Source organism: Caretta caretta, chromosome 1 (genome assembly GCF_965140235.1).
Source record: "Caretta caretta isolate rCarCar2 chromosome 1, rCarCar1.hap1, whole genome shotgun sequence".
Lineage (NCBI taxonomy): Eukaryota > Metazoa > Chordata > Testudines > Cheloniidae > Caretta > Caretta caretta.
In genome coordinates, this window is record NC_134206.1 from 299,685,949 (window position 1) to 299,700,181 (window position 14,233).

Here is a 14,233-nt window from a genome sequence, read left to right on the forward strand (position 1 = left end):
ATACTCAATATAATTGGGCCACATTCATTACCCAGATTTGAGACCTTAGTTTGTTCCAATTGTCAACCATCTTCACCAAGTTACGAGTCATGAAAGAAAATAAAATCAGCCGCCTCTATAATATTCAGCCAGGTTGTGAAAGTGCACGTCCAGGGAGGATGACAGTCCAGTTACTAAATTAATGATGATTGGTTTTCATTTTGCCGTGTTTACATTTGTCTCAGTTTATCATAATGTTGCCGAACATAATCCTCTGTGGAAGGCACCAATCTGTTAGTGTTCTGGTGAGCGTATTTTTTTGTTGTTGTTTTTTTGCACATTCTCAGTTGTAGGCATTTAGTGAATTTTTATTTTAAAAAACTGAGCAATATCCTTCAACGCCTCAGTGAACCCAAAAATTAATAATCTCCATGAGGCGGTGTTCAACCTGACACAGCAAGCAATGCAAATATGGCACAAAGTCTATCTTTACATTTATTTGCAAATGTGCATAGATATGCTTCATATAAATTAATCCTCTCTTTCATTAAGAGGAAGGAATTATGTCTGCGGTCAAAAGGGTGGGGTACTGTTAATCTGATTTAGCCCAGCATGTGAAAAATTAATTGAAAGTCAGAACTCCATAGTGTTTATTATAAAGTAATTTCACACCAGCTCAGGATTAGCAGGGTAACAGGTGACAATAGTTCATTACTATGTTAATTGAAAGACAGCACACTTTTGTTTAAAAAAAAAAGAAAAAAGGAAAAATTATGAAAAAGCAGTATTTTATCTAGGTGTCAGTAGTGGTTCTGTGTGATGCATAGTAAAGAGACTGTTTCTTTCAAGAGAATTGTTTGGCTTTTTGGTGATAACCTAGCATTGTTCATAGTGCTATGAAGCATGGCACATGTGTCTGTTCCCCCCCCCCCCCACACACACACACACAATGCATACTGCCTGTCTCAGTTTCCATGACAGAAAGCGGTGCCCTTAAAAAGAAAAGCTTGACATTTAAGCCCAAAGTCTCAAAGGCATTATGGTGCCTAGCTCCCATTGAGTTCAGTAGAAATAGGCACCTCAATACCTTTGAGTAGCTGGGCCTTAAAGCCTCTGTGTGCTGGTCACTAGTCCAATAGTGCAGAGGAAAATATGGTGCATAAAGCAAAGACTATATCAAGCCTTCTCACCTTCTTGCTTGTTCAAAGGCACTCTGGAGCTGGACGAAGTCTGGAGAAGATGCCCATCACTAGGCAGTGATACAATCTGTACTAGTGTCTAACACAAGGAAATCCCATTGGTCCTCAAGCCAGAGGGTTAATAAAATAGATCATGGTATTCTAGTCATTCTGTCACTTTGACAGCATACTGAAGCATAAAGCTAAGGCAAATGCATCCTTCCACTTCAGCTGTAATGCCATTATACTGACTCTGAATGGAAATGGGGGGGATACACCAAGGTTGGCTCCTGTTCTTTTGTGACATATGACAGACAAGGCTGTATGGGCATTTCCTATTATAGACTGTGGAGCTGAATATGGAGTACTGCACTGCTCGCGTCATGCCACTGAGTAAAACAGGGAGCTATTTGCCCATTGTATTTGCATAATGGTGAATGCTGTCAAATCAGTTTAATGGATAGAAAATCATGCTACAGGTCCTTCTGTTTGACAGAACATAAAAGACAGAGCAAAAGAGAAAGAGAACTCTGTATGACCTTTGCTAATGGCCAGTTATAGTTTAAACAAGCATCCATCCTGAAAACAACATAATACAGCAATTATTTAATGAAGCCAGACACCCTGCTCCAGGTAAATGGAATTCTGAGGCAAAGGTAGGACCTGATGAGGAACCATGGTTTTATATCTAGGCAGAAGAACTGAACTTCTTCAGAGATACTCCTGCAGCCTTATGGACAAGCACATGAGGAGTGTGACCTTGCTGCTCACCTTCCCTTCTTCTGAAAAGTTTGCAACCCAACCTGACACAATCTGATGTAATATGTTAATTTCAGCATGGCCCTGTCACACGTTCTAAGCATGAGCTCTTTGCACTGAGACATATCGTCTTTTGAGCTCTAGGTATCCCAAAAGAGGTTGCTTTCTAGTGAAGGTCAAAGTTAAAAAAAAAAAGCAGTACAGGGAAAATATAAATGCCACTATGGTTATTTGCTGCAAGAAGAGCACCCCAGTAAGAAAGCTGTCGCTTTGCTTTTAATGAAGTTCAGTGTGCTGTACTATGATATATTGGGATAAACATCAAGGCAAGGTCTACACTGCAGCTGAGAGTGAGCCTCCCAGCCCAGGTAGAGCGACTTACCTGGAGTCGCTAGCAGGGCTGGAGGTAGTGTGCTAAAATTTGCAGCCTGGATGTTGCAGGTCAGGCTGCAGCTTGGGCTCTCAAGCCATAGGTGCCGACGCCATGGATGCTTCAGGGCTGGAGCACCCATAGAAAAAAATTAGCACTTCCTGCCCACAGGCAGCCCTACCGATCAGCGCCTTCCCCTCCTGCCAGCCGCAATCAGCTGTTTCATGGAGTGCAGGAGGCTCTGGGAGGAAGGGGGAAGAGCAGGGATGGGGCACGCTCAGGGGAGGGGATGGAACTGGGTGGAAGAGGCGTGACGGGGCAGGAAGAGGCGGGGCAGGGGTGAGAACTTGGGAGAAGGGGTGGGAGCGGGATCTGGGGTGGAGCAGGGGGTTGAGTTCTCTCTCCGCCTGCCCCCCACCCCCGCGGGGCCCAGAGGAAGCCAGTGCCTATGTCTCAAGTTTAGGGAGTAGAGAGGGCTTGAGAGCCTAATCTGTAGCAACAAACTGCAACTAGGGCTGTCGATTAATTGCAGTTAACTCACGCTATTAACTCAAAAAATTAATCATGATTAATCACAGTTTTAATTGCCCTGTTAAACAATAAAACACCAATTGAAATTTATTAAATATTTTGGATGTTTTTCTACATTTTCAAATATTTTGCTTTCAATTACAACACAGAATACAAAGTGTACAGTGCTCCCTTTATGTTATTTTTATTACAAATATTTGCACTCTAAAAATGATAAACAAAAGACAAACTATTTTTCAATTCACCTCATACAAGACCGTAGTGCAATCTCTTTATCATGAAAGTCCAATTTACAAATGTAGATTTTTTTTGTTACAAAACTGCACTTAAAAACATAACAATGTAAAACTTTAGAGCCTACAAGTTCACTCAGTCCTACTTCTTGTTTAGCCAATCGCGAAGAGAAACAAGTTTGTTTACATTTACGGGAGATAAGGCTGCCCGCTTCTTATTTATGTCACCTGAAAGTGAGAACAAGCATTTGCATGGCATTTTTGTAGGCAACATTGCAAGGTATTTATGTTCTAGATATGGTAAATCTTCATATATCTCCTCATGCTTCAGCCACCATTCCAGAGGACATGCTTCCATCCTGATGACGCTTGTTAAAAAAAATGCATTAATTAATTTTGTGACTGAATTCCTTGGGAGCGAATTGTATGTCTCCTGTTTTGTTTTACCCGCATTCTGCCATATATTTCATGTTATAGCAGTCTCGGATGATGACCCAGCATATGTTGTTTGTTTTAAAAACACTTTCTCTGCGGATTTGACAAAACGCAAAGAAGGTACCAATGTGAGATTTCTAAAGATAGCTATCGTACTCAACTCAAGGTTTAAGAATCTGAAGTGCCTTCCAAAATCTGAGTGGAACAAGGTGTGGAGCATGCTTTCAGACATCTTAAAAGAGCAACACGCCAATGCAGAAACGACAGAACCCGAACCACCAAAAAAGAAATCAACCTTCTGCTGGCGGCATCTGACAGCTAATGAAAATGAACATGTGCCAATGCACATTTCTTTGGCTCGTTATCAAGCAGAACCAGTCATCAGCATGGCTGCACGCAGTGGCAGAATTAGCGTTAGTGGGACCCTGTGTACAGCTTCATTTCTGGGGGGCCCCCGCCTCTCGGGCCCCAGCCAAGAAAAAGAACATTCTTTCTTATCTCCCCTGCATTTTTTCATTCTTTTTTTCCCTCATCCTCCTCCTATGTTGTAAGTAATAGGAAGTAAATGAAAATAACGTGAGGCACTTTGATTGGGGCAGGAGGTTGGGTGCAGAAGAGGGTGCGGGAACCAGGCTCTGGGAGGGAGTTTGGGTGCCAGATGAGGGCTCTGGGCTGAGGCAGGGGGTTGGGATGTGAGAGTAGTTGCAGGGGTCGGGCTCTGGGAGGAAGTTTGGGTGCGGGCTCTGGGCTGGGGCAGAGGGTTGGGGGTGTGGGAGTGGTCAGGGGAGCGGCGCTTACCATGGGCGGTACAGCTCTCAGAGCGACTGGCACACCCCCCTCTGTCAGCGGCTCCTAGGTGGGGTGGGGTAGAGGGTCTCTGTGTGCCGCTGCTCACAGGTGACACCCCCACAGCTCCCATTGGCTGTAGTTCCCAGCCAATGGGAGCTGCAGAGTTGGCATTCAGGGTGGGGGGCAATGCGTGGAGGACTCCCCCCCGACAGGGAACCACAGGAACATGCTGGCCACTTCTGGGAGCAGCGTGGAGGACGGGAGGCAGCACGGGCAGGGAGCCACCTTAGTCCTGCTGCACTGCTGCTGGCATGTCTCTGTGCATCCCTTGGGGGTAGGGGGGCAGCAGGTCTCTGTGCGCTGCCTGGGGTGGGGGCAGCGCGTTGATCTGCCTCCCCCCGGCCAGGGACATGCAGAGACATGCCAGCAGCCAGCCACTTCCGGGAGCCCTGCTGAGCTGCTGGCCGGGACTCAGGGGCAGGTTAGCAGATGGGATTTGTCCTGCATTTTGGGACATTGGCTTCATGGTAAATCTGCCTCTGGGTGCATGGCCTCTGGACTGGTGGTGGAAGCATGAAAGGCCATATGAATCTTTAGGGCATCTGGCACATAAATATCTTGCAATTCTGGCTACAACAGTGCCATACGAATGCCTGTTCTCACTTTCAGGTGACATTGTAAACAAGAAGCGGGCAGCATTATCGCCTGCAAATGTAAATAATTTGTTTGTCTGAACTACTGGCTGAACAAGAAGTAGGACTGAGTGGACTTGTAGGTTCTAAAGTTTACATTGTATATTTTATAGTGCAGGTTTTTTTTACATAAATCTACATTTGTAAATTCAACTTTCATGATAAAAAGATTGCACTGCTGTACTTGCATTGGGGTAATTTAGAAAATACCATTTCTTTTGTTTTTTACAGTGCAAATATTTATAATAAAAATAAATATAAAGCGAGCACTGGGTTCTGTGTTGTAATTGAAATCAATATATTTTAAAATGTAGGAAACATCCAAAAATATTTAAATAAATGGTCGTCTATTATTGTTTAACAGCGCGCTTAATCGCGATTCATTTTTTTTAATCACTTGACAGCCCTGGCTGCAATGTCTACACAGCTATTTTTAAAAAGAAAAGGAGTACTTGTGGCACCTTAGAGACTAACTAATTTATTTGAGCATAAGCTTTCGTGAGCTACAGCTCAGTTCATTGGATGCATACTGTGGAAAGTGTAGAAGATCTTTTTATACACATAAAGCATGAAAAAATACCTCCTCCCACCCCACTCTCCTGCTGGTAATAGCTTATCTAAAGTGATCACTCTCCTTACAATGTGTATGATAATCAAGGTGGGCCATTTCCAGCACAAATCCAGGGTTTAACAAGAACCTCTGGGGGGTGGGGGGTAGGAAAAAACAAGGGGAAATAGGTTACCTTGCATAATGACTTAGCCACTCCCAGCCTCTATTCAAGCCTAAGTTAATTGTATCCAATTTGCAAATGAATTCCAATTCGACAGTTTCTCTCTGGAGTCTGGATTTGAAGTTTTTTTGTTGTAATATAGCAACTTTCATGTCTGTAATCGTATGACCAGAGAGATTGAAGTGTTCTCTGACTGGTTTATGAATGTTATAATTCTTGACATCTGATTTGTGTCCATTTATTCTTTTACGTAGAGACTATCCAGTTTGACCAATGTACATGGCAGAGGGGCATTGCTGGCACATGATGGCATATATCACATTGGTGGATGTGCAGGTGAACGAGCCTCTGATAGTGTGGCTGATGTTATTAGGCCCTGTGATGGTGTCCCCTGAATAGATATGTGGGCACAGTTGGCAACGGGCTTTGTTGCAAGGATAGGTTCCTGGGTTAGTGATTCTGTTGTGTGGTATGTGGTTGCTGGTGAGTATTTGCTTCAGGTTGGGGGGCATTCTGTAGGCAAGGACTGGCCTGTCTCCCAAGATTTGTGAGAGTGTTGGGTCATCCTTCAGGATAGGTTGTAGATCCTTAATAATGCATTGGAGGGGTTTTAGTTGGGGGCTGAAGGTGACGGCTAATGGCGTTCTGTTATTTTCTTTGTTAGGCCTGTCCTGTAGTAGGTGACTTCTGGGAACTCTTCTGGCTCTATCAATCTGTTTCTTCACTTCCGCAGGTGGGTATTGTAGTTGTAAGAATGCTTGATAGAGATCTTGTAGGTGTTTGTCTCTGTCTGAGGGTGTCAAGGTTCCTCCCCCACTCTGAACTCTAGGGTACAGATGTGGGGACCTGCATGTAAAATCTCCTAAGCTTATCTTTACCAGCTTAGGTCAAAACTTCCCCAAGGTACAAAATATTCCACCCTTTGTCCTTGGATTGGCCGCTACCACCACCAAACTAATACTGGTTACTGGGGAAGAGCTGTTTGGACGCGTCTTTCCCCCCAAAATACTTCCCAAAACCTTGCACCCCACTTTCTGGACAAGGTTTGGTAAAAAGCCTCACCAATTTGCCTAGGTGACTACAGACCCAGACCCTTGGATCTTAAGAACAATGAACAATCCTCCCAACACTTGCACCCTCCCTTTCCTGGGAAATGTTGGATAAAAAGCCTCACCAATTTGCATAGGTGACCACAGACCCAAACCCTTGGATCTGAGAACAATGAAAAAGCATTCAGTTTTCTTACAAGAAGACTTTTAATAAAAATAGAAGTAAATAGAAATAAAGAAATCCCCCCTGTAAAATCTGGATGGTAGATACCTTACAGGGTAATTAGATTCAAAACATAGAGAATCCCTCTAGGCAAAACCTTAAGTTACAAAAAAGATACACAGACAGAAATAGTTATTCTATTCAGCACAGTTCTTTTCTCAGCCATTTAAAGAAATCATAATCTAACGCATACCTAGCTAGATTACTTACTAAAAGTTCTAAGACTCCATTCCTGGTCTATCCCCGGCAAAGACAGAATATAGACAGACACACAGACCCTTTGTTTCTCTCCCTCCTCCCAGCTTTTGAAAGTATCTTGTCTCCTCATTGGTCATTTTGGTCAGGTGCCAGCGAGGTTACCTTTAGCTTCTTAACCTTTTACAGGTGAGAGGAGCTTTCCCCTGGCCAGGAGGGATTTCAAAGGGGTTTACCCTTCCCTTTATATTTATGACAGAGGGGTTGGAGCAAATGCAGTTGTATCGCAGAGCTTGGCTGTAGACAATGGATCGTGTGGTGTGGTCAGGGTGAAAGCTGGAGGCATGTAGGTAGGAATAGCGGTCAGTAGGTTTCCGGTATAGGGTGGTGTTTATGTGACCATCGTTTATTAGCACTGTAGTGTCCAGGAAATGGATCTCTTGTGTGGACTGGACCAGGCTGAGGTTGATGGTGGGATGGAAATTGTTGAAATCATGGTGGAATTCCTCAAGGGCTTCTTTTCCATGGGTCCAGATGATGAAGATGTCATCAATATAGCGCAAGTAGAGTAGGGGCGTTAGGGGATGAGAGCTGAGGAAGTGTTGTTCTAAGTCAGCCATAAAAATGTTGGCATACTGTGGGGCCATGCGGGTACCCATAGCAGTGCCGCTGATCTGAAGGTATACATTGTCCCCAAATGTAAAATAGTTATGGGTAAGGACAAAGTCACAAAGTTCAGCCACCAGGTTTGCCGTGACATTATCGGGGATAGTGTTCTTGATGTCTTGTAGTCCATCTTTGTGTGGAATGTTGGTGTAGAGGGCTTCTACATTCATAGTGGCCAGGATGGTGTTATCAGGAAGATCACCTATGGATTGTAGTATGCTACCTCGAGCCCCACTAGTGTGAGTCTGTCTACAGGGCTAAGAGGTTCAGTGCTGTCACAAAGGGCATGTGTATGTTTGAGTATGTGTATGTTCAGTGCTGTCACAAAGGCTTTGTGTATGTGTATGTTTGTGCATGCATGCCATGAGGCTGCAAGCCTGCGTAATTGGACAGCAAAGATAATAATCCAATGCAAATCCTGAAGCAGGTAGGTAAGGTGGGAAAGTTTGCCCTTGACCCATACAACCTCTTAGATCTGGCCTTATGTCTGCCAAGGATGTGGAAAAAGCTAATGTACTCAATGCTTTTTTTGCCTCTGTTTTCACTAACAAGGTCAGCTCCCAGACTGCTACGCTGGGCATCACAAAATGGGGAAGAGATGGCCAGCCCTCTGTGGAGATAGAGGTGGTTAGGGACGTTTTAGAAAAGCTGGACGTGCACAAGTCCATGGGGCCGGACGAGTTGCATCCGAGAGTGCTGAAGGAACTGGCGGCTGTGATTGCAGAGCCATTGGCCATTATCTTTGAAAACTCGTGGCGAACCGGGGAAGTCCCGGATGACTGGAAAAAGGCTAATGTAGTGCCAATCTTTAAAAAAGGGAAGAAGGAGGATCCTGGGAACTACAGGCCAGTCAGCCTCACTTCAGTCCCTGGAAAAATCATGGAGCAGGTCCTCAAAGAATCAATCCTGAAGCACTTGCATGAGAGGAAAGTGATCAGGAACAGCCAGCATGGATTCACCAAGGGAAGGTCATGCCTGACTAATCTAATCGCCTTCTATGATGAGATTACTGGTTCTGTGGATGAAGGGAAAGCAGTGGATGTATTGTTTCTTGACTTTAGCAAAGCTTTTGACACGGTCTCCCACAGTATTCTTGTCAGCAAGTTGAGGAAGTATGGGCTGGATGAATGCACTACAAGGTGGGTAGAAAGCTGGCTAGATTGTCGGGCTCAACGGGTAGTGATCAATGGCTCCATGTCTAGTTGGCAGCCGGTATCAAGTGGAGTGCCCCAAGGGTCGGTCCTGGGGCCGGTTTTGTTCAATATCTTCATAAATGATCTGGAGGATGGTGTGGATTGCACTCTCAGCAAATTTGCGGATGATACTAAACTGGGAGGAGTGGTAGATACACTGGAGGGGAGGGATAGGATACAGAAGGACCTAGACAAATTGGAGGATTGGGCCAAAAGAAATCTGATGAGGTTCAATAAGGATAAGTGCAGGGTCCTGCACTTAGGACGGAAGAACCCAATGCACAGCTACAGACTAGGGACCGAATGGCTAGGCAGCAGTTCTGCGGAAAAGGACCTAGGGGTGACAGTGGACGAGAAGCTGGATATGAGTCAGCAGTGTGCCCTTGTTGCCAAGAAGGCCAATGGCATTTTGGGATGTATAAGTAGGGGCATAGCGAGCAGATCGAGGGATGTGATCGTTCCCCTCTATTCGACATTGGTGAGGCCTCATCTGGAGTACTGTGTCCAGTTTTGGGCCCCACACTTCAAGAAGGATGTGGATAATTTGGAGAGAGTCCAGCGAAGGGCAACAAAAATGATTAGGGGTCTGGAACATATGAGTTATGAGGAGAGGCTGAGGGAGCTGGGATTGTTTAGCCTGCAGAAGAGAAGAATGAGGGGGGATTTGATAGCTGTTTTCAACTACCTGAAAGGGGGTTCCAAAGAGGATGGCTCTAGACTGTTCTCAATGGTATCAGATGACAGAACGAGGAGTAATGGTCTCAAGTTACAGTGGGGGAGGTTTAGATTGGATATTAGGAAAAACTTTTTCACTATGAGGGTGGTGAAACACTGGAATGCGTTACCTAGGGAGGTGGTAGAATCTCCTTCCTTAGAGGTTTTTAAGGTCAGGCTTGACAAAGCCCTGGCTGGGATGATTTAACTGGGAATTGGTCCTGCTTCGAGCAGGGGGTTGGACTAGATGACCTTCTGGGGTCCCTTCCAACCCTGATATTCTATGATTCTATGATTCTAAGATACAGAACAGAATTTTCCTGAAACGAGGATAGTTGTTGTTGAAGGATAAGAAGTTGCTATGTGAACACACAATATAAAAAAGTATGTTTTGCATGGCATTTGAGTTATGGGTGCACGTTCTATTGCTTAAACCAGGGGTGGGCAAACTTTTTGGCCTGAGGCCCACATCAGGGTTCCAAAAACTGTATGGAGGGCTGGATAGAGAAGGCGGTGCCTCCCCAAACAGCCTGGTCCCAGCCCAAATCCGCCCATCTCATTTCCCGCCCCCCCTCACTACTGCCAACCCATCCAACACCCTGTCCCTTGCGACCCCCACCCGGGACCCCACCATCTATTCAACACCCCTCCCCCACTCCCTGTCCCCTGACTGCCCTGCCCCCATCCACACCCCCGCCCCCTGACAGGGCCCCTGGGACTCCCACATCTACCCAATCCACCATGTTCCCCATCCCCTGACCGCCCCCCTCCCAAAACCTCCGCCCCATTCCAACCGCCCCCTGCTCCCTGTCCCCTGACTGCCCCCCAGGACCTCCTGCCCCGTAGCCAACCCCCCGCTCCCTGCCCCCTTACCATGCTTCTCAGAGCAGCAGGAGCTCACAGCCCCGCCGCCTGGCCAGAGCCAGTTACGCCACCACCACGCTGCCCGGCTGGAGCTCACAGCCCCGCTGCCCAGAGTGCTGGTGGCACAGCGAGCTGAGGCTGCAGGGGGAGGGGGGACAGCAGGGGAGGGACCAGGGGCTAGCCTCCCCGGCCGGGAGCTCAGGAGCTGGGGAAGACAGTCCCACGAGCTGCATGTGGCCCGCGGGCCATAGTTTGCCCACCTCTGGCTTAAACTATAACGGTGGCCCCTTTTTAAAATATTTTATTACATTATGTGCCTAAGCCCTAAAGTATAAACGTTCATGCTGCACAATAGGGCTGGATCAAGAAAAAGAAAAAGCAACTTACCTTGCCAAAACTAGTGCTTAGCATGTTATAGACCTTTATGTGTTCAAACCACAGTAGACGCATTCACTAATCAAGCCTTGGAACACCTCTGTGAGGTAGGCGGCCAAGCAGTACTAGTTCTCCGTGATAGATGAAGAAACTGAGGTGAAGTGATTTGCCCAAGGTCACACAGTGGCAGAGCCAGAATCAGAACTCCCGGAGTGCCAACCGTGGAGTTTTGGGGTTTTTTTGGGGGGGCGGGGGGAGGGGGGGGACATTCAAACACACAAGCCTACTCATTCATTTATAACTAAAAATGATTCCATTAGCTACAAGCAGATTCTCTTGCAGCGTCCACTCCAGTAGAAAGAAAAGGAGGACTTGTGGCACCTTAGAGACTAATAAATTTATTTGAGCATAAGCTTTCATGAGCTACAGCTCACTTCATTGGATGCATTCAGTGGAAAATACAGTGGGGAGATTTATATACACAGAGAACATGAAACAATGAGTGTTACCATACACACTGTAAGGAGAGCGATCACTTAAGATAAGCTATTCGACATTGGTGAGGCCTCATCTGGAGTACTGTGTCCAGTTTTGGGCCCCACACTTCAAGAAGGATGTGGATAAATTGGAGAGAGTCCAGCGAAGGGCAACAAAAATGATTAGGGGACTGGAACACATGAGTTATGAGGAGAGGCTGAGGGAGCTGGGATTGTTTAGCCTGCAGAAGAGAAGAATGAGGGGGGATTTGATAGCTGCTTTCAACTACCTGAAAGGGGGTTCCAAAGAGGATGGCTCTAGACTGTTCTCAATGGTAGCAGATGACAGAACGAGGAGTAATGGTCTCAAGTTGCAGTGGGGGAGGTTTAGATTGGATATTAGGAAAAACTTTTTCACTAAGAGGGTGGTGAAACACTGGAATGCGTTACCTAGGGAGGTGGTAGAATCTCCTTCCTTAGAGGTTTTTAAGGTCAGGCTTGACAAAGCCCTGGCTGGGATGATTTAACTGGGAATTGGTCCTGCTTTGAGCAGGGGGTTGGACTAGATGACCTTCTGGGGTCCCTTCCAACCCTGATATTCTATGATTCTATAATACCAGCAGGAGAGCGGTGTGGGAGAGGGAGAAAACCTTTTGTAGTGATAATCAAGGTGGGCCATTTCCAGCGGTTGACAAGAACATCTGAGGAACAGTGGGGGGTCGGGGGGGGAATAAACATGGGGAAATAGTTTTACTTTGTGTAATGACTCATCACTCCCAGTCTCTATTCAGGCCTAAGTTAATTGTATCCAGTATGCAAATTAATTCCAATTCAGCAGTCTCTCGTTGGAGTCAGTTTTTTTGTTGAAGAATTGCAACTTTTAGGTCTCTAATCAAGTGACCAGAGAGATTGAAGTGTTCTCCCACTGGTTTTTGAATGTTATAATTCTTGATGTCTGATTTGTGTCCATTTATTCTTTTACATAGAGACTGTCCAGTTTGACCAATGTACATGGCAGAGGGGCATTGCTGGCACATGCTGGCATATATCACATTGCTGGATGTGCAGGTGAACGAGCCTCTGATAGTGTAGCTGATGTGATTAGGCCCTATGATGGTGTCCCCTGAATAGATATGTGGGCACAGTTGGCAACGGGCTTTGTTGCAAGGATAGGTTCCTGGGTTAGTGGTTCTGTCGTGTGGTGTGTGGTTGCTGGTGAGTATTTGCTTCAGGTTGGGGGGCTGTCTGTAAGCAAGGGCTAGCCTGTCTCCCAAGATCTGTGAGAGTGATGGGTCATCCTTCAGGATAGGTTGTAGATCCTTGATGAGGCGTTGGAGAGGTTTTAGTTGGGGGCTGAAGGTGATGGCTAGTGGCGTTCTGTTATTTTCTGTTATTTTTATATTTTCTGGTTTCAGAGTAGCAGCCGTGTTAGTCTGTAGTCGCAAAAAGAAAAGGTGTACTAGTGGCACCTTAGAGACTAATCAATTTATTTGAGCATAAGCTTTCGTGAACTACAGGGTATGGCTGTTCCTCTGAAACCTGTCACTAACTTGCGTCATTCTAGCAACTGTTTGTGCAGTGTGTTGTGGGAGAACATGGGTGTCCTTCCTCAGCCCTGAGCGGAAGTGTTCTTAGTCCACTTAGCATAAAGCACTTCTGCCTCACCCCTCACTTTGATGCATTGCAATCAGTGACAAGGCATGGATCCCGCAAGCTGTGTAAACTATTCCTGCTTGTGTAGGAGAATGCTGGTGTAGCAGAATGCCAATAGTGGGGTGATCATGGGACATAGTGGCAGGCATTTCAGCTGTAGTTTGTGGCTCTCAGAAGGTAGTGGTGAGTCGTGGCAAGGAGATCATGCCAGCTGAATGCTAACATGGTAGCGTGGTAAAGCTGAAGTATGCTGCACTCACTGTGGATTCCAACTGGTTCTTCTGGTGCAGGACAATTACCACAGAGAAGTGGGATTACATCATGCAGACCTGGGATGCGCGACAATGGCCCCAGAACTTCCACATGAGGAAGGCCACCTTTGTGGAATTGTGTGAAGAGCTTGCACTGAACTTCCAGCACCATGACACACAAATGGGGATGGAGGGAAGCAATACTAGTCCAACAGAGGGTTGCTGTTGGAAGCTAGCAACCCCAAACTGTGATAGGGCCATAGCTAACCAGTTTGGTGTTGGCAAGGCAACTGTTGGGGCGCTGGTGATGGAGGTTTGTGAGGTGACTACTGTGGCTTACCCACAGGTAGTAGACATAACTAATGTGCCCAAAATGCTAGCTGACTGGGGTTCTCAACTGCACTGTAACCACTGATGGCACATGGCCCATTGTTTGCCCACCACCTGGGGCACCTGAACATATCAGTGACCATGATACTACTCCTTAGTGCCGTGGGACGTCAGCAACCATAAAATCAGGTTCATGCCCACCAGTGCGGGATGTGCTGAAAAGGTATGCGATGCCAGGTTCACCTGTTTGGACAAGAAGAGACCCTATTCTCTCTTCCATAATATGCTCATCAATGGGGTGTCTGTGCCCCAGGGACCTAGTCCACCATCTACTGCCTTGTCTCATGCATCCCTGTCCTTCTATCAGAGCACTTGGCAGAAGAAGGTTTAATCACACACGGAGCAGGTGCAGGATGATGGTGGAATGTGCATTTGGCTGGGTGACGGCAAGATAGTGCTGCCTACAAACCCATTTGGAGGCCATGGTAGCTAGTGCTGTCTGTACCACGGTGGTATGCTGTATAATATCTGTGAGCATAAGGGCAAG